General features: G+C 42.1%; 1 protein-coding gene and 2 long non-coding RNA genes across 3 annotated transcripts in view; 2 read left to right on the top strand and 1 right to left on the bottom strand.

The window, feature by feature from the left end:
- Positions 1-21506, top strand: part of LOC120740759 — a 288808-nt gene that overhangs the window by 132648 nt on the left and 134654 nt on the right. The window lies entirely within an intron of this gene.
- LOC120740802 lies at positions 901-3447 on the bottom strand. Its single transcript, XR_005697499.1, has 2 exons — positions 3122-3447; positions 901-2095 (listed from the first exon to the last, which is right to left on the bottom strand). It is a non-coding gene; the product is annotated as an uncharacterized LOC120740802 (long non-coding RNA).
- Positions 2948-20977, top strand: LOC120740806. The gene is made up of 3 exons (XR_005697502.1): positions 2948-2959; positions 13509-13513; positions 16031-20977. It is a non-coding gene; the product is annotated as an uncharacterized LOC120740806 (long non-coding RNA).

Here is a 21506-nt window from a genome sequence, read left to right as displayed (position 1 = left end):
TGGGAAGCAGATTTATCAGTCAGCTTAGACCAAAACTTCTGGTCTCAGATTTGCTTAAAAACCTTTAAATTGATTAAAAATCCCAGTCTGCAATTAATACAATACAAAATACTACATAGAGTGCACTATACAGGTCATCGGATGTTCAAGATGGGCTTTACATCTTCCAACAACTGCTCACACTGCCAAACCAATTCACCGGACAATTATATCCACGCTCTTTGGTTCTGTCCACCAGTGCAGAAGTTTTGGCGCGAGATATGTGAAGACTTATCAAAGTGTCTGAAATGTAACATTCCAACTTCCCCCTTAGTGTGTTTGTTGGGCAGCTTAGATAATGTCACTTCAGAAAAGAATATCGCCCATATGGTTTTCACTGCCCTATGCATAGCCAAGAAAACAGTCCTCATGAACTGGAAAAATAAAAATAATCTTAATTCTAACCAATATAGAAATTATCTATTAGATTACATTAGTCTTGATACAGCCTCTGCCACCACATCAGATCAATTGCTCTGGGCTCCTTTGATCAGCTCCATCACCCAGTGGGGGTGGGGGGTCATAGTTTGGTCCCGCCTTCACTGTTGTGATTGGTGTGGGGGTAGGGACACCTTCTGTACCCCGATTTTAATGACCATCAAGCAGAGAAAGCTTCAAGACTGGAGTCTTCGCATCAGGGAAACATCGCTTATTGTTGGTGATTCCAATGTGAACAAACTCCCATCCTTTTCAGTGCCATGCACAGGCCCTGCTGGGAAAAGCAACCTGCGATGAACCAGTGGCCTAAACAACAGATCACAAAGGGACAAGAACACACCAGTCAGAGCTGAAAAAGGCGTTGAAGACAGCCCAGGAAAAAAGTTTCCTGATGCTGACATCCACATCCCAATTGTTAACTTCTCCCCAGCTCTGCCCCAGAATGAACAGGAAACACTGCTGTGCTTAAACACTTTTATTGCAGGCCTGGACAATCACATACCTACTCTTTCTACTTCAATGTTCCACACAGAAAGGGACAACGTTCATTGGACTGATAAGACAGCGAAGTGTATGTTGGAGCACTGGAGTGACTATGTAAATGTGGTGTCCCCATAAACCCAGCCAACAGGGAGGGGGTGAGTAGTGGTGTCGTTAATCTGTCCAAACTTTCAGCCTTCCACTGCTCAGCGGACCCTTTTAAGTAGAGGCCTTAATTTCATTCCCACAAAAGGCCACAATAAAAATTTCTTGCTGCAATGTAAATATGATATTCAACAATACCACAGAAGGGTAAAATTGGCTATTCATTATGGGGATAAGTCTGATACAGAACCCCAGCCCTTCACTCCCAAATCTGATTGGTCTCCTCCCTTGGGTCAGCTTCCACAGGAGGTGTCCACCTTGGTGAAAGCTGATTATGAATATTTTCATAATCATTTCCATATTGACCGCATCAAACCTAACTTAAAGGGAGAAGAAACCAAAGCTCTAAAAGAACTAAGAGAAAATAAACAAATAATTATAAAACCGGCAGACAAAGGAAGTGCTGTGGTCATCCTGGACAGAGATCAATATTTACAGGAGGGCTACAGACAACTGAATGATACAACATACTATTCAAAATTGAAGAAACCCATCTATTTGGACACACTGCCTATTGTGGAGAAAATAATTAATAATCTTATATCAAAAGAAATTCATTAATATGAAACAAAAAAACTATTTATTGGGCTCCTCTGAGCCAAGAGGAAGGCTGTTTTATTTGTTACCCAAAATCCACAAAGACCCGGCAAAGTGGTCTGTACCATTCCAGGTGCCCCCCGGGCGTCCCATTGTATCTGACTGTGGAAGTGAAACCTACCACACAGCAGAATACTTGGACTTTTTCTTAAATCCCTTGTCCACAAAGCATGACAGCTACATTAAAGACACCTATGACTTTGTTGAAAAGGTGAAACGAATAGAAGTACCCGCTGAATCATTTCTCGTCTCTATTGACAGCCTGTACGCCAATATTGATATTAAGGAGGGAATTAACTCCATTAGGAATGTTTTCCATAAATATCAGGACAAGGCCAGAAAAAGAATTATTACAATTATTGGAAATTAATCTCACCTCTCTCTCCCCTCTACACCTCTTTCTCTCTTGCGTTCCTATAAACTGACCTTTATATTATGGGCTACCGTAGTTGGACTGTCATTATGTGTTTTGGCTTCGTAGGCCTGTTGAGTTTCTTAACTCTCACACAAATTATTGTGTTGGCCAGGTTTCGTGTCGGCCTCCCACAAACAGGACACACAAGTATTATTTGTGGATGTACATTCATTTAGAGATAGAGGAAGAGTCATTGTGAAATTGACCGAGTGTACGAGCCTCGCGCTGGCCCCATCACAAAAGCAGTGTCTTTGTACCTCAGCCCATGTAGCACCCCTAGAGAACTTTCTAGACACAGCAAATCCATTTGTTTGTCAGCTATAGCTGGACTAATCAGATATTCTCTTTGAGAACACCTCTGTGCAGCCTGGACTAGCACTGTAGTGATGCTGGCCCAGCACAGAGATAACATCTCAGTTCTTTCAGGCTCTTTCTATTTTGTAAGTACTGCACAGACATCATAAAACGGGGATAGAGGGTACGTGGTAAAGCTATCCCTGAGTACATTGATCTTCCTAATAATACAGCTGCTTTATTAAAACATATTTCCTGATGCTGTATATTAGTCAAAAGTTACAACTGAAAGTGAGAGGTACACCACTAAAACTACACAAACTGCACAACAATGTGCAAAGGTTAACTGTATGAGGAGAGATCAACTCTGATATACTGCATCACTTGCTGCAACCTGTATGTAGCACCAGACCTGTTGACACAGACTCACTCACAGCTAAAGTATAATAGTTGTGTAATTGGTTGTAGTTATCAAAAAAAGAAAGAAAAAAAGGCTGTCTTAGAAGTTATTAGATAGCCTGAGCTTTGTGTGTTCTTTGCATTTGTCAGTCTGAAAATAAACCTCTCTTTAGCAGAAGCACAAGCCTTAAACCTGTATAATACAGGCTGACTTACTGTCAAGGAAAACATGTACTTACATCCACACAATGATAAAGAGAAGAAAGAACGAAAGAAAAAGGAAATTAATCTCACGAGCAATCACTTTGAGTTCAACGGGGACTCCTTTTTGCAAATAAAAGGGACGGCCATGGGCAAGAAGTTTGCCCCTGCATATGCCAACATATTCATGGCTGAATGGGAGACGCCAGCAAAATGTTAAAAAACCGCTGTATTACTACAGGTTTCTTGACGACATCTGGGGAGTATGGCCTCATTCTGAACGAGATTTTGAAACGTTTCTAAGCACTCTGAACGATCATAATGACTCAATTAAACTCAAATCCACAATTAGCAAAACCACAACTCACTTTTTGGACACAACCACCTTTAAAGGCCCAAAGGTAGGGCAGGGATAGCTCAGTAGGTAGAGTGGTGGCCCCATGATCGCAAGGTCGGGGGTTCGACTCCACTGAACGGCTACCCTGAGGTACCCCTGAGCAAGGTACCGTCCCTACCGGGGACTGTGGCTGCCCACTGCTTCACTGGGTGAATGGGTTAAATGCAGAGGAACTATTTCCCTATGGCGACTAACACGCACACTTTACAAATTTTTCACACACCCACAAGTTGGACATCAAAGTATTTTTCAAACCCACGGACACACATGCGCTGTGGTTTAAAACAAGCTTCCACCCAAATCATATGTTTGCTGGTTTAATTAAGTCCCAGTTGCTAAGATTCCATAGAATTTGTACCCAGCAGACTGACTTCAGAGCAGCGACCAAAATCCCATTTTCAGCTCTCACCACTAGAGGGTAGTGTCGCTCTTTCCTTAGGAAATCATTCCTACAGACCAAACCCATTGATTTAGCTCCTATTCTGCCAGTGGTTGTGACATATGCCCCATCAACGTGCACATTGATCAGAGTAATTAAGAACCACTTTCAAGATCTTGTCCAGAAAACCCAATTGCTGGGTGATTATAAAGTGATTGCTGCCTTTAGGAGGAATAGAAACCTGAGGGATTTCCTCATTAAGGCAAAACTCTCACCTCTCTCTGAGCCCAAACTTCGAAACCAGGGGCAATTTCTTAAGCACCAAAAATGGTTGTGCAGCCTCTCAAACGGAAATGTATTCCACTCACAATGTAATGGGACTCCACGCTCCAAGAACTGTGTTTATTTGATTACTTGCAGCAAATGTAGGATCCAATATGTTGGTGAGACAGGCAACACACTCCTGACCAGATTCACGCAGCACAGATACAATGTGTTAAGAAAAAACACACACACACACACACACACACACACACACACACACCTGGTACAACACTTTGTCACATGGCTGGGAATCTGTCAAGGCCACGGTAACAGAGGCTAATCCCAGATGGACAGCTCAGCAGAGGAGGAAGGCTGAGAGGGTCTGGATTGCCAAATTAGACACTGTACACCCTAAGGGGTTAAATGAAAAAAGTCTTTGAAGGACATAAAGTCCATATAATATAATAAGAGACAACTATGTACATTTTTTTATTGTTGCTGTGATCGTTGTTCGATTATGGCCCTCTCTCTGTCAGTTGAGCTGGCTTGAGAAATCAACCTTTCACCCAGAGTCATGTCACATTGTGAGAAAATGGTATTTAAAGGGTAATTTATAATTCCAACATTAGCGTCTGCAGCAATATTACTGCCATCGGTGTTTGTTATTTTCCAGCCTTAAACTCAGCAATGCGTCATTTAAATCCAGGTAGTGCAACCCATTTCCAGGCACATAATTCCAGAGGCCCCTATCAATGAGTTACTGGGAACATTTGTTTTCGATTGAAAACTGAGTCAGTGGTGCTGTTATACTGTGGGGGACAACATCCACTGGACACCAGAAACAGCCCAGAACATATTGGTGAACTGGAGTAAACAGGTGAAACTGGATTTTTAGTAGCTTCTTACCCTAGGCAGGGGTGGACACGGTCTATTGATCTATCATGGAAATCGGATTGTAATGTATTAAATCTGAACTGTTTCGCCCCACAGAACAGCAAATGTGTTTATTGCAACGGGGATTAACCTACATACCGATTCCAAAATCATATGATAGACTTGGTTTACGGAGGGATCTTCATTTATATCACAGGAGAATCAAACTTATGGATTATTTCTCACAAACTAATATCAAAAATAAAGCTAATACAGAGGCAAAGTTCACCCTACCGTCGCACTGGGAGCCAACATGGGAACAGATTAGTGGGGAGGTAAGGGAACTCATACAGTCAGACATTCATAACTTTCATCAATTCTTTCCGTTCATAGATGGAGGGACGGGACGGGCTGAGGAGGAGAGGGAAATAATTAGGGAGCTGAAGGAAAACAGAAATATTGTGATTAAACCTGCAGATAAGGGCAGCAAAATTGTCATCAAGGACAAACAGTATGTATGGGAGGCACATAGACAACTTGTAAATACCAAATATTATAGACCAATTAGGGAGAGCTTACAAAAAACGTCCCAGAATCAGATTTATGCCATCATCAATCGGCTATATTATAAAAAATATATCACCGCGAAACAGCAAGATTTCTTGTTTGGACCTACCCCCTTTGCTTGAGGTGTAATGACTTTGAGTTCAATGGCAATCAGTACCTGCAGGTGGAAGGAACAGCAATGGGGCATAGATATGCTCCCTCTTACGCCAACCTCTATGAGTAAGTGGGAAGCGGGTGCGTTGAGTAAGTGCCGACGTAAGCCTCTCTTTTATCTTCGGTTTCTGGACGACATTATAGGAGCGTGGTCATACGGCAGGGAGGAGTTCGACGAATTTATTAGTGCGTTGAATAACCATTATGCGTCGATTAAAGTAAAGTATACATTAAACGCAAATGAGGTCAACTTTTTGGACACAACAGTTTTCTTCGAGCAGTTGAATGAGCAGCAGAAGAGAATACTTACTCGGGTGTACTTTAAGCCATGCACTTCTCCACAAAGCGAGTTATCACCCCAAACATACATTCAGGGGAATTGTGAAATCGCAGATCATCAGATTCCTTAGAATCTTCTCCCGTGAAATAGACCTCCAGAAGTCCATTATGGTCCTGTTTCAGAGCCTTAGACGAAGGGGGTACTCAAAAAGATTCCTGAGAACCATTAAGAGTAAGACCCTATCGGAATTGGGTTCCAGGGAGGGAGAGATTACCTCACCCCGAGTAGCTAGTCAGGGACAGGGCGGGACAGAGGAGGATAAGGAAATTTTGCCTCTGATCACAATGTATTCTACCTTATATTTGTCCTTGAACAGGGCCTTCAAAATGAACTTTAATAGATTTCTAACTGATTTATCCCCCTTTCAGAACTGTAGAATAATAGTGGCCAACAGGAAAAAACAAAAACCTAAAAGATATGTTGGTCAGAACCAGGCTCGGAGGCCACCGACAGGGGAGGACGCGAGGCTTAGATCAGCATTTCTTAAATGCAATACAATACCTGTTTAACCCACATGGTGGTGCGGGAGCTCCAATTTTGGATAATTTTACACCCAACAGTAGAAATATAGTTTATCGCATTGTTTGCGAACAGTGTTCGTTAATGTATGTCGGTGAAACGGGTCAGACCCTTGTGGAGAGACTGAAACAGCATTTATATAGCATTGGGGCAGACAGATCGAATACTCCTCTGGTTAAACATTTTCAAATCCACTCACCAAACTCCCAACATTTAATGGATTAAATGACACAATGGTAGTGATTGGGAATCGTGCTACAGACTTACAACATTCCACTGCATGGATGAAGTCCCAGTGTAAAAGGAAAGGCTGGCTGAAGGCTGTCACTGTTTTTTAATAAAAACTGCAAGACTCAAACACATTTGGATTATTTCTCACCAGTGATAAAAGCATCAGAATATAAGAAGAATGGTAAGTTACCAGTCGTGTTTATATTAGTTTCCTTTCATACGTTTGGGAAAACCATGAAATTTAGCGTCTTGTATCGGTCGTCTCAGATAAAATTAACTTTGACAGACTTTTAGTTGAATGACTAAAGAATGAGCGATTGATCTTTAGCGGAGCTTTGCAGTATAAACAGCTCAGACACCTGAGCTGAACTCATGTAACAGTGTGAGACGTTTCTGCTTCTTCACTCATGTCAGTTTATGACCGAACTATTCAAAAAAATAAATAGAAGCAGAAGCATATACTTGGACTCTTAGGCTCCATAGCAATGTTGGTGTAATGCTTCTATGGACACTTCTCATTGTTAATTTTTATCATTCACTAATCTGGTGGACACTTACTGGTTCTTTGCGCTAAATATTAATACCAGGACCTTTCTGACCATCAGCCCTGCTTTCAGGCTCAGTGTCCCCAGCCTGCTCATGACTGATGATCACGAAGAATGAAGAATATTGGGATCAATTGGAAGAAACCTCTCCAGCTGTGGCCCTCTGCTGATTCAAATCAAATCTGTGATCTCAAAACATCCGTCTAACCCTCCCTGATGCTTTGTGCTGTGTTACAGCTAGAGGGAAAACCTGCAAACGGATTCCAGAGGAAACCACGTGGGTTACGTTTCTCAGGGCCACCTCCCACGGCCCCTCTGAAAATCAACATGTTGAACAAGTCGTTGTTTTAACCCTGTACTCTTTAAAACTTTTAGTATAATCACAAAAACACCATTAACAAAAACTAAATGATTCAACTGGAATTAGAGTCAGGTTGGGGTTTGATGGCTCCGTTCATCGTCCTTCCTGAAATTCACTCGTTCCTAAAATGAAGATGAGCTGAAAAGCAGCAGCTCTGTGGACATGTCTGTCAGGAGTCCCCATCAATATAATCTTGACCGACACAACAGGGGCAAGGATTTCGGTTGTTCTGTCCTTACATCAGGAGCCGAGATAAGAATTACACCAGTTAAGGAAACAAGCAGACATGTAACAAGTTTAGCCCTGCCTTGCTTAAATATAGCTTCTCCAGGTATTAGACCAAAGTGATCCAATTCCTCATTTTGGACTCGTTTCTCTGTCTCTCCATTTGTGCTTTGGCTTCAGAGCAGGTTTGCATGTTTGATAGTTTAAAATAAATGTTTGAGCTCCACTTCCTTCAAGATTTTGACCAACTCAAACTGAAGGTTAGAGCAGCAGATCTATTATTAGTTTTTATGAATGTTCTGACACCAGCTCAAAGGTGGGCGGGGGAACCTAAAGCACTGTTTAGAGCCGTGTGCACAGGAACACGTTCTGATTCTGACATGACCATCTTCCACTGGTAGACGCCATGGGACAAAATAAGGTCCCTTTATGGGAGCAAAGTAACTGCAGAGTTTGAGCAGAATTTTCTTTAGCTCTGAGGAACATGATCTGCTTCATCAGCATTAGGATTTCATTTTCACATTTCCTCTAAATGTGCACCAGGAAGCATTAATCATCCAGCATGTCAGATCATAAATTTGATTTAAAGATCTAGCCAAACTCTGAATGTAAGCTAGTTTGAAGTGCCCCCATCTACATGCACATGTCTTTCACTTATTTATCAGTTTATTCTATTAGACAAATCACCTAGAATTGCAAACTAAACCAATTCAGTTGCAAACTGCAGTATTTTGTCTTTAGAGATTATTCAACAAGATCAAGAGCTCATTGCATGGTTTTGCTGCAGCCTTGATGGTTTTCCTGTAGTGTTTCAAGTTCTAGTAAACCCATCTTGACTGATCAGGAAAAGCAGGTTACCATGCAAAACACTGCAGCATGCATAGCCCCAAGATAGTTCACAATATTCCCCTCTAGCTAGACCTGTGATGGGAGACAGAGACTGAGCGTCAAAAGGAGGCAGTGACAAGGCTCTAGAGTGGAGTCAGACATAACCATGAGCATGAGAAGGACAAACTGAAGCACTCCCAAAGGACAGACCTATAAACCATCAGGGAACCAACCGCGAACAGGTGAAGGCAATCACACATGTGATGCTAATGAGGGCGGGGCAAGCACTAACCTTCAAAATAAGATGTGAAATAGCTACAATAGAAAAAACTAAAGAAGAAACAAAAACAAAGAACACTAGATACATACATATTAAAAGGACATGTTATTGTCCAGCTGAGCATTAAGAATATTCAGCAGGAACTAAAGCATTGAATCTCCAGACCTGAAAATCTCACTTCACTTCAGGCTCTCAGATTTGGACCCACTAATTAAAGATGTGAAGAGAAACAAACACCACTCAGTTTTCATGTACACACAGTGAAAGAGCAGCGGAAGTCATTTATTAATATATTTTTTATTAATCTATTCTTAACCCTGCATGTTTTTTGTTTTTTTTTATCCTGAAGGGGCTTTTGGGACTTTCCCTCCTTTGTTCCTTTTCCCTTTTGGACCCACCTGAGCCTTGTTATCCTCAGTGTGAGTCAAAAACATTAGATGATGGGAGCAAGGATAAAGACTTGTGGATGTTTTGCATCTATGTTGTAACTTGCTGTGATGTATCTACACCAGGTCACCAGTGTTTCCCCTCTCAGCATCCTGTTTTTTCAGATTTCCTTTCTGTTTAGTTTTGTTGTTTTTTTTCCAAGGTGAGTTTCTCGTGTGGCTTTCTGTGATTTTTATTTCCCTCCTTTGCAGGGAGGCCCTCGTTATTGTCTTGGTTGGGTTCACCTGTGCATTGTTATCCCGCCTCCTGGAGCCGGTGTATTTAGTGTGGCTTCTCTCGCCCTCAGTCTTCAGTAGGTTGTTGTGCCTGCTGGGTCTTGCTGTTGCTTTGGGTCTTTAGGCTTACTTCCTCCCCATCTGCAAACTGATAGCTGGTGTTTTCCCAAAAGGAAAAAAAATAATCTGCCCGTCCATAATTAGCAAGGGTGTAAAGACTCACACGGCTTCCTAAAGTTTGTCTGCCAGCATCAGAGTGAATCAGGACGATTTTACAATACGCTATGCCGTAAAAGACAAGACACAAATGTGACATAGTGAGCCATTAGCCTTAAAGATAAAAACATAATCTCAACACTAACGCTGCCACTATACAACATTAAAACAAGCTGCTTGTTTTACTAGTAACTCCCATTTTTGATAACATTTAAAGCGGATGGCATCTACTCCAGCTCGTCCCATCAAACATTGCCAATGTTAAGGACAAAAGAAATATTTTTTTAATGTGTATCTGCTCATTAAACTGTTAAGTGCTCAGCCAGACTGAAAAACAGGAAGTTTTAGTGCACAGGCATATTAATAGATAAGACACAGAAAAGAGGAACTTTCCATATAAGCAGTGTTTGAAACTGTGACGTGTAAGGTACAGAAATAACACCATATAAGACATGTTGAGATGCTAATGTTAGAGATCCTGCAACTGGCGTTTGGGCTGTGCAGGGTCTCGCTCTTCAGGAAGATTGAATAAAAAGAAATATCAATATTTTAACACACTGAGTGGGGTTTCTGTTCTATCATGGGGACAAAAGAATTGGGGTTAATACTAACTTGGCATCTGTGCTCCATGCAGGGCCACAAGCTCTGGTGCTTTCCTCTCTAATACAAGCATTTTAAAGCCAGAGGGCGGGTGTCCCGAAACTTTTACGTGTCCCAGCTGCAACACACCTGAATCTAAAATTTAGTAGCTCATGAGCCAGACTCTAGACCTTGACTGCATATTAAGGTGGCAGTTGAGCATGTGGCAAATCTAAGGAGTGTCAGGCCTCATCTTGCAGGTGTCACTGGTTCCTAATCGCCCCACATGCGACCTGGATCACAGATGATGTACACCTGCCAGTGACACTGCTGTCATCACTCCAGGGTCTGGTGGTAACGGCTGCAGCAGAACCACACACACAAAACTCGTCTAAAGTGGTTCTTGTTTGATAACCATTTTAAAAACCACCGTCTGCATAACTGACAAAGGCTAACAAAGCCAGGGGAAGGACCATATACACAGACTAAAAATGTATGTAAAGTTATTTTATTTCATTACTTGTGGTCTTACCAATGAGGACACTTTTAGCACAATGAAGGGTAGAGCTACATCGATTTGTAAGTTTCTGTCATTCGCTCTGAACAATCAGCTCACGCAGCGTTGGCACAAATCTGTCTCACTTTGAGATTTCCCTTTTTTTTTTTTTTTTATTTTAAAAGACTAAAAACATTTTCACAGGGTATGCACACCCCCCAACGGAGATGTTTGTCCAATATTCTCACATGGAGTCACTTCCTACCAGCTTCAAGGCATGACACATTGCTCCATATGCTTTTCATTTCAATTATGCATCTCTAATATCAGAATACTTTATTCCCTAGAGAGATTATGTGGGTTACAGTTGCTCCAGTAGAATAACATTAACAAAAGCAGACTACACTATTAATATTACAATATGTTAAGATATGGAATAGCACAATATATACAACTTACCAAATAATAAATATCCAGGGTTGACAGACGTAATTATAAATTTCACGACAATAGACCGCAACATTAGAGTTGGTGTGAAAGGGTGTAACTATTGCAGTTGTTGGGTCTGTCGAGCTCGACAGACCCACTGCTGGAACGAGACAATTCTACTACAACAGCAAAAAGCTGTTAGGCCCCGAATGAAGTTAATTCAGACAACACAACGTTAGTATTTCCAAAACCTATATGGCACTACTTCTATTCCTTGTAGAAAAAAGGCCATGAAATTTAAAAAGGGAGATCACGTGAGGCTGTCCAAAGTTAGAGGTGTGTTTGATAAGCGGTATGAGCAAACCTTCACGGGTGAGATATTTACTATTGACCAATTCATACCTAGAGAACCTCCTGTTTATAAAATCAAAGCTTACGATGGGGAAGAAATTACCTGTAGTTTTTACGAGCATGAGCTGCAGAAAATCGGTCTTGTCAAGGATAAGCTCTATCACAGACAAAATTCTCTTAAAACGTAAACAGAGTGGACGGGTTTATTTCCTGGTGAAATGTAGGAACTGGCCTGAAAAGTTTAATAGCTGTGTTAAAGCCTGTGAGCTTAGAAACCTCACGTAACAAACTCCGGACCTCACTCTCACCTTGGTAACGGGGTCAGCATGACTGTCAGATCGCAAGGCTTTTATGTCACGCTACCATCAAACGCAAGTTTGAATGTATTTAAAAAAATAATACCAGTAGCTGCGTCCGTGTTGATTTGGCCCACCATCTCAATGGCTCTCACTGAAATTTCATATCCCTACACATGGCTTAGTCTCCCGAATGATAAGGCTTATTTTGAATGGAGGAAAAAGAGTGATGATGAGCAGAGGCCTGATGATGTGGTTAAGACGAAAATGCGCGCCGGTTTTGATGAGGACGCTAACACGCTGAGATCAGAGGTTGAAGCCTGCCTTAGGCGTATCAACTCGGATATTTATCTAAAATATCACCAATTGTTAAAGTTTGAATTCACATCTATCTATGCTTGGTGTCCTGCAGCGATTCCAGCGCAAATTTGCCTCATATCCTGCAGATATAGAGGCTGGGTGTTATCACCTGTTCTGTTATTCTGATATAGCAGCGCTACAGCTCGTCGGTGATAGCTACTCGCCCCTGCTGCGCACTGTCAAAATAGAGGGCAATTATGGAGATATTATCACACTGTTTTACGAAACCAGACTACATTCCTGTTGCTTGCAAACACATCTAAAATATCATATTGAAATGAAAACCGATCACAATGAGCCTGTAAACTTTACCTACGGTACGATAGTGAAGCTACATTTCCGGGGTAAAACCATCAGACGTACAGGACACAAGTCTAAGCAAGATATTTTCTTAAAAAAAAAACACAAAAAAAACTAAGAACAAGAATGTCTTTACTTCACGAATGCCCAAGCGAATGCAATTGGATCAGTTTACAGCACCGCTGACTCTTTGCGTTTTAAATCGAGACAATTGTTGTTCAGAAATGTTACCAGTAACAGCGCTCACTGATCGGGGACCTCTGGAATCTTATGTGCCTGGAAACGGGTTGCATTACCTGGATTTAAATGCCACACTGAGTTTAAGGCTGAAAATAACAAACCCAGACGGTAGTGATATTGATGCAGACATTAATGTTGGAATTATAAATTACCCTTTAAACACCATTTTCTCCCAATGTGACGTGACATTGGGCGACAGACTGATTTCACAAGCCAGCTCAACTCACCCGTATAGGGTTATAATTGAGACATATTTAAATAACTCGGAGGAAAGTCTGAAAACTCAATTTAGCGCAGGTCTGTTTTGAAAAGATACTGCTGGTGCCCATGACTCCCATGTTGTCAATAACGGCCCTAACTGAGGATTAGTCCGGAGAGCTGGCAAGCGTTCACGAGTTTCATGTGTTGGGCCCGTGTTGTGGAAATTTTAATTACCAAAGCCTGCAGACACGATGAGTTGTAACAACACCTTTATTTCAGCTATCTCATGCATAAGGAGGGACGTCAGTCAGGGGGCACTGAAAATAGTCTGACAATGAACCACTCAAGTCCTTTTTAAACACAGTTGCAGAACAAAAGGCTTTTATAGTTGCAGTTCACACCTTGGCTCTAAACAGGAAGAATCACCTGTGTGAATCTCCCCCACTCTGGGGTCAAGTCTTCCTGTGTGAGCGTCCGTCTCCTGGGAGACATTCACCAGTTTCTCACAGTCCGTTTTCCGGCGTGAATGAGGTGTGAACCAGATGTACTAAACTAAGTAACATGAAAGCATTTCATCAAGACAATACATTAAAGGACAATACATTAAAGAGAAATCCCACAACACCCGTTACACTCTGACATTATTTTTTTATTTTTTTTCTCTCTTCTGTGAAAGATTACTGCTCAATGATTTGAGGGTTAAGCTCACGAGAGCCAGCGATGCTTTTAGCCTCATGGCGCCTCAAAATGCCAATTACCATCTCAATATTCTGGGCACGTTATTGTTCATAAGAAAAGTCACGGTGTCCCCTGCTTCCGCATCCGTTCTCATGCAAGCCCAGGCATTGTGTCCCATCTCCCGGATTAATGTAAAAACATTTTCAATACCCGAGAATTCGCGGATATCACATCATGAGAATCTGTTTCTGGGTTCACTGCCCCGCTATCTAGTGATAGGCAGGGTTAACCATAAGGCTTTTACAGTTCGATATGATTTATTCCCCCATTTATTTCCAGCATCACAATTTAGAGTTTTTGGCTTTGTGTCATGAGAGTAAGCAAATACCAGCCAAAGCGTTTCAACCCAATTTTGCTGAGAATCACTCCGTAAGAGTTTTACAGCCTGTACACTGCTACCGGGAGAAACCTGAAAGATCTGTCCTTGTGCATTGACAGACAGGAGTTTGAACAAGGATTTACACTGTTTGTGTTCAATATGAACCCTTCAGATGACAGCCAAGCGTTGTCACCGATGATAAATGGCAAGTTGAGACTTGAAATGCGCTTCACAGTGCTGCTGCCTCACACCACGACACTGATCGTTTATGCATGTTATGATTCAATTCTCGAGATAAATTCCAAAAGAAGTTTTCGTTGATATTACTGACAGGTTTCAGCTTTTTTTTTTTTTTTTTAAATGAAGCTTGAACAATCATCAATTGTAGAGTATCATGAGGCTGCTAGTTGGTGACAGTTTTTTCAGAGTATATGCAGAAGATGAATTATTAACATTACTCAAACGCTCGTTTAAACGGCCTACATATATGATCATAAATACAGATCCAAGGAACAAACCTGGAACTCACTGGCTGGCGATTTCATTAGATGAAGATGGAGGTCCAGGTTTTTATGATTATTCTCCTGTTTCTCTTGAATCTTTTAGCGCTGCTATTTCCCTTCTGACCGACAAGTTTCCAATAGTGGACAGGGGTATTTTTAGGTCCGCCAGAGTTCGTGCAAGTGAACGCCAGCCTGTTGGCTTCACACTTGTCCAAGAGCTTGCTAAAAACTTCATCAAGTCGAGCATGTGACTTCCTGGTATTGGCTTTTGTCTATGCATCAATTCTCCGTCCTCAGTCCATCTTCCCGTGAAAGAAAAACAAGGCAACAGCAGGCAATCGTTTTACTTGCAAGGGAGGCCTCGTCGGTATCTCAGAAACGCACTTTGAATCTCATTACGAATGACCCCGACGACGGCATCCTCTCACTGCCTTTTTATTGAAAACGTTCACAATAAACAATACAAAGTACCTCCCGTGTGTGTGTGTGTGTGTGTGTGTGTGTTAAAGAGGGTAACCTCCCTCACACCCAATGTATGGTTCACCCTGGATAACACAGTGAAGCCATAAAAAGGGCAGGAAGCTTACCAAACAAACAGTCACAAAGATGTGCTTGTGATAAAACATTACAGCCCCCCCCCCCCCCCCCGAACCTCGAGAGGCTGTGGAGGGGGACAAAGGAATTCCTTTCATCACAGAGTTAAAATAATGTAGAGATAGTGAGCATAAAAATGACAACATTTAACAATTCACTTTGACATTTCCCTCCTATTTTGTTTTTATGCTCAAAATTATTCCTGTGTAGTATATCCTTAGCCATGCACCTCTTGCGTACCATTTTCAGCGCAGGTGTCATTTATACAGAGGCTTCTGTCGTTTTACATTGTAAAAGTACATGATTCCTAATACATTTATTGATTATTTTAGTTAGCATTGATCTTATACACGGTAAAATGCATCCTATACAAAAACAAGTCAATGTCAACAGTCCAAAAACGGGAGTTAATATTTTTCAAAATTAGATGCCACCAAGGACCAGACATTAACCAAGCCATCCAGCCTTGTGGTACAACATGTTTCCCATCAATTTGCATACTCCTCCTTGCGATGCAGTTATCAAGTCCAAAGTCAGTCTATTTTGCAATACCATTGTCCTTATGGCCTTTTGCTCCTCTGCTAAGGCTGTTCCAAGGGTCTGGGTCCAATTTATGTGTCTCAGTAGTGCATATCTGTTGATTTCTACATAAGTTCCAGCTTTCCCAATCCTAATCCATGGGAACAATCCTTGTAAGAACTTGGCTCCGGGTCCCCAGATTCAAAACTTCCAGGGGACCTCACTTAAATCCGTGAGCCCTGTACGTCTCTCTTTGTCTTTGATCCTGGATGATGTTAAATTCTCTCCATGAAGAAAACATGATCAGACAATTTCACGAGTGCACATAGACCACCCCATTTTGCTGGTAAAGATGGGTAAGCCATATGTCCACATAAGTACCAATCTGCTAACACCCTCGTACCTTTAGGTGATCGTTGAGCATTTGGTCACATTCTGTCATCCCTCAGTAAGTGTCATTTGGTACGAGGGGTCAAATGCACAGTCTGCTACTCGTTGAATTTCATCACTCGCACACCTGGCATTCATCAAACACGTCAGGCACTTAATTCTGTTCAAACGAGGGCAAAAAGAATAGGTGACGTTGCATAAATGCCATGGAAAATCCCCAACTTGGGCTGACCCATTGCCCTTGATACACATGGGTAACTGGCCTGCTTCCAGTTTGTTTAGCAGTATGTCCGGCAGTGGATCAGATACTTGGGGCCAGGTCAGCAGATCTGTCTTACCAGAGCAATTCACCTTCCCAGCTACTGGTGAATCAATCTTCCCGTTCAGGGGAGTTGAAAAGTTGGCAGTGTTCCAAGTATGTTTTACTCAGTGTGTTGCTAAAGCAAACAAACAAACTGTCTCACTCAGTGATGCTATATGGCCACAGTCAGAAGAATGTGTAGACAGTGGCATCACAAGCATAACAATTGGTCTTGTTTATGTGAGCGGTTGTGTTCATAAACTGCCACCAGTAGTTGGTTGAAAACCCATGCGGGTACTGGGTGTGGTTTGCTCTGTCTTCTTGCAGTGCGCTTGATGTAGTGTTTCTTTCAGCAATCTTCACTGCTGTGGGCATTGTCAGCAGCACCTGATAAGGACCTTCCCACTGTGGACTGGACCAGCACTTCCTCTTTATGGCCTTTATCAGCACCCAGGCATCAGGCTCTGTTCCTGTGGAGAAACAGAATTATCTGGCAGATCATTTGTTCTCATGACTTTGCTTTTAAACATTTTAAGCATCCAATCTGCTAATGTGTTCTCCTCTTCTGCTTTTCTGTCATCACTACAGAAAACTGTAACTCTAAATGGTCTACCATATATAATCTCAAAGAGTCAGACTGTTCTCTGTTGGAGTAATCCTCATGTGCATCTTAACTAATTCTATACAGTCTAACCATGTTCTGCCTGTCTCTTCCATTGTTTTCCTAAGTCTTAGCTTTACTGTGCCATTAGTTCTCTCTACGAACCCTGCACTCTGTGGGTGATATGAACAATGATGTTTTAATATTATCCCTAGATGCTGTGCTATTAATCCAATCACTTCATTTTCAAAGTGTGGACCATTATCACTATAAATGGTCTCTGGAATCCCATGTTCTGGGATGATATTCTTACATATTGCTTTGGCGACTGAAATGGCATTGGCTTTCCTAGTTGGGAAAATTTCTACCCACTTTGATAAAGGGCACACTATCACTAAACAGTACTTATCGTTATTACAGTTGGACAGCTCTATAAAGTCCACGTGAATAACTTGTAATGGGTGACTGGGTCTGGGGAATTTCCCTCTCTTAATTCTCAAATTACCTTGAGAATTGTGTTTGCAACATATCATACATGACCTACAATTTTTTTTTTTTTTTTTTTTTTTTTGAAAAGGTATTAAATCCTAGAGTATAAAAATGTTGCTCCACTGCTTCCATCATCCCTCCTGTGGAGACACGGCACAGCCCATGTCTCAAAATAGCAGCAGTCTTATACAAATTCCTAGGCAGTATTGGTTTATCACACAGACAAACACCATCCTGCAAGCTCGCTCCTCTTGTAAGCCACAACTGCTTTTCTGCAGTAGGTGAGTGGGCCTGCATGTCTGCCAATACATCTCGTGTAATAGGCAACATCTGCTGGTGTTGCCTAGCAGACGTTGCCTATTACAACGTCTGCTAGGAACATGGTGTTCTCATGGTGTTCTCAGCTTTAGGAGAACACAATGTTCTCCTAAAGACCTCCTATTACCACTCCTGCAGTAAGAATAATTTTATTCTCACACTAGAAGTAACGGATAGCAAATCAACATTGCAGTAATATTCTCTACAGTTCAAAGTTGTTAATGCTGGTCAAATTCTGCTGCTGTTCTTTCGGGAGCAAAAACAAGAAATTAATGAGGGGAAAGAACACATCGGCATTCGGGAAGACAGATTGTGCCTTTTTGTAAAGCATTCTTAATTGTTTAATGGAGGTTTTATCCACATCCTGGTCCCTATTATTAATTCCTATTGATAAGACTACTAGTTTGGTATTTGGATAGACCGGCGTCTTTTCCAAAATCTGAAGAAAATGGTAGAACGAGGCCCCTGGATAACTGTCGATTTGTATATTGTCATTATTGTAAACCGGTATGTGGTTCAAATTAGAGTCCCCTAAGAGCCAGATTGGTCGAGTCCCACAGAACGCCCAGTCTGTGATTTTTCTGCCCTTACGAGCTTTGTCGGACGACACTGATTAACAACCTGTTGATCCTCTGTGACTACTTGTCTCTCTTGTCCGTTCTTTGTTGTTACAGGAGCGAGACCCTGGGAGGAGCCAGGTTAGTTGGAGGAGCGGCCAGGTGGTCATTTTTGGGCTCAGATGAGGTCTCTATACCTTTGTGTTTAGCCACACTGTGGTTGACAGACCCACTCATCATCATGTTAGAGTTATTTCCCACCAGGTTTGTTCGGCCGCTTACACTCCTTTCACTTATGGAGTTTAATTCCATGCTTTGTGCTCCCCCAGGGGGCGCCCCTGCATCATCAGCTATGGCCCTGGCAGCAGAAGAATAGGTGTTGTTGGTCACTTGAGACCCCTCACTGCAGATTTGTATCTCTGGGCTAGCCTGGAACACTGAGACATTAGAGTGCACATTTTTAGTCAGATGGAATGAGTGGGATTTAGTTGTAATCAGTTTTTTCTGTGACTCAGGTCTGATTTGTACCTCGCTCCTGTTTGCTTTATTCATGGGTTTTTTCCAATTTGTTGTAGACTGAACAAAATCCTCATCTATTTGAGGGATCACAGGCCTGACCTTAAATCCCCCAGGTCTCTCCCCCTCCCCTGGTCCCAACACTGGGCGTGAAGTCGAGAGGGGACAAAGAGGCTCGTGAGGAGGGCGCGATAGCACAGGAAGCCTTGCACCTGTCGGTTCTGGACCCTGAATGGATCCAGTCACCTGTTGGTTGTTATCAGGAACGACAGGAGAGAACCCGGTTTGGCGAGACGTTCCTGGTGTTATTAAACTCTGGTAATGGCGCAGGGTCATCTATTAGAGGGGTCGATTGCGAGTCCTGAACGGTAGGATTCCTCGTGACCTGAACTTCAGGGTACAGGGATGTTTGATTTAATCTATTTACTTGGCTCAGAGGTGGGAATTCCTCCTCGCTCTCTAAGTCTAATTCCTCTGCCGTCTCTTCTTCAAAAGATTCCACAGACTGTGAGGGAGCAGAGATGTCTGAGTCTTCCAAGTGTTCAGTAAGCAAAGATCTAGCTGCCTCCAACGTGCCTGCAGCTAACCTGGCTTTATAGCGCTTTGTCATCCAATTGGCCGCGACCTGAAAAGCTGTATCGTCCCATGTTGTATAATGATAATCTACAACAATCTTAGCGTAATGTTCCTGCAATATGAGAAGGCTATTTTGTAGCCATGTCTGTGTGTTCCTGCTCACTGCCTCCCTAAGTTCCTCCGTGGGGGAGGAAGGTCTGATGAACGCTGTGAGTTTTGATATCTGTCTTGTCATTCCCTTAGGGGGAGTTTGGGTCAAAATAGCTCTATCAATAATAATTTTATGATGTATGGCCTGCATTAATTTGAAATAGCATTTTGCTACCCGTCTAATATTTATATTTAATGGTTGGTATCCAGAATAACTGTCACGCTCTGGACCTGTTTGTCCCCCCTCCCTCTCTGAATGTTGTTATGGTGTTTCTTGGCAGCTGGGTTCCCTCTAACCTCCGCTGGAAGGCTGAATTGGGCCCGCTGGAACCTGTTGGAAAGACCCATAGTCAGTTACCGAGGCTTACCTGTGTTTGGGCTTTAAGTTCACTCCACCCTGGGTCTCCAGCAGTTCTTTTACTCCAGGTGCTGTATCCGTGTATTGTCTGGGTGAAAGAGGTCCAAAACGCTCTGTCTGCAGGTGGAGTCCTGTCCCTTATCAAAAGGAGGACAAAAAAGGGGGGCTCTGGCCCACAGCTTCTGGCCTCCAACCAACAAAAGTGGGGCTCAAGCAGACTTCTCTAAAAGGTAAGGCCTCACTGACATACTAAAAAAACCCAAATGTTTATTAACAAATTTAAAAAGCTTAAAAAGCAAATTTCAGACAAAAAGAAGTCCAATAAAATCAATTCCTAAAAGTCCAGAGGGTTAGAATTAACATTCCACCCTTTGAGACCAATAATTTGATCAAAAAAAGGCTCCGTTTGGGCCCAATACAACCTCTTTCCCTTACGTTTCGCAGCCTCCTGCTGCTGCTTCATCAGAGGGAGTCACAGCAGAGAATGGACAGGTGTGTTAATGAAGATCCCGGAGGTGGGAGCTAAGTCCCACCCCCAGGAGCTCATTGGTTTGTACCACTCTGGGTGTTACTTAGGTGACCCATCTGCCTGAATGAAAGTGAAAAAAAATCAATGGAATAGGGATTTAAAAAAAAAAAAAAAAGCAAAAGAAACCAAAACAAAGACTGTTTAGTTACTAGGGAAGTGGGGCCCGTGAGGGAGTCTTGAGGCTGTCGCGGGCCAACGGGGAGAACCCGACACGGGGTAATATCCGGAGCAGGAACGTGATTGGAGAGCAAATTTAAAAAAAAAATAAGAATAAGCAAATAAGAAAACAATACATAAGATGAAAGGGTTATAGTCTATTAAACCCCGACTGGATTTAGGTGTTTCTGGTCAAGTGGGTTCCATTCATAAATCATTCTGAAAAAAAGCAAAAGGGAGGGGGAGAGACATCCACTTTTGTATCTATTATCAAATCAAATCAAATCACTTTTATTGTCACATCACATGTGCAGGTACAGCACATGTGAGTGAAAATCTTGTGTGCGAGCTTCACAAGCAACAGAGTTGTGCAAAATACAATAATGGCTACATCTGAAACTAATAAATATATGTACAATATATAATAGTGTATGCATTTCTGGATGTGTATACTAAATATTTTTGTGTGTGTGTGTGTGTGTGTGTGTGTGTGTACACACATATTTTACAAATTAAATAGAGTAAACAATATATAAAATATACAGAGTTGAATATGTGCAAAACAGTGGCATTACTGTACAGTGTGGAGTGCATAATGTTGAAGTTCCAGTAGTGAAGCTGAGGTGTCTATGACGTGTTCAGCAGTCTGATGGCCTGGTGGAAGAAGCTGTCTCTCAGTCTGCTGGTACGGGACCAGATGCTGCAGAACCTCCTTCCTGATGGAAGTAGTCTGAACAGTTTATGGCTGGGGTGACTGGAGTCCTTGATGATC

This window comes from Simochromis diagramma, unplaced genomic scaffold, assembly GCF_900408965.1.
Source record: "Simochromis diagramma unplaced genomic scaffold, fSimDia1.1 OVJJ01000768.1, whole genome shotgun sequence".
Lineage (NCBI taxonomy): Eukaryota > Metazoa > Chordata > Actinopteri > Cichliformes > Cichlidae > Simochromis > Simochromis diagramma.
This window is presented reverse-complemented; position numbering and strand designations above follow the sequence as displayed.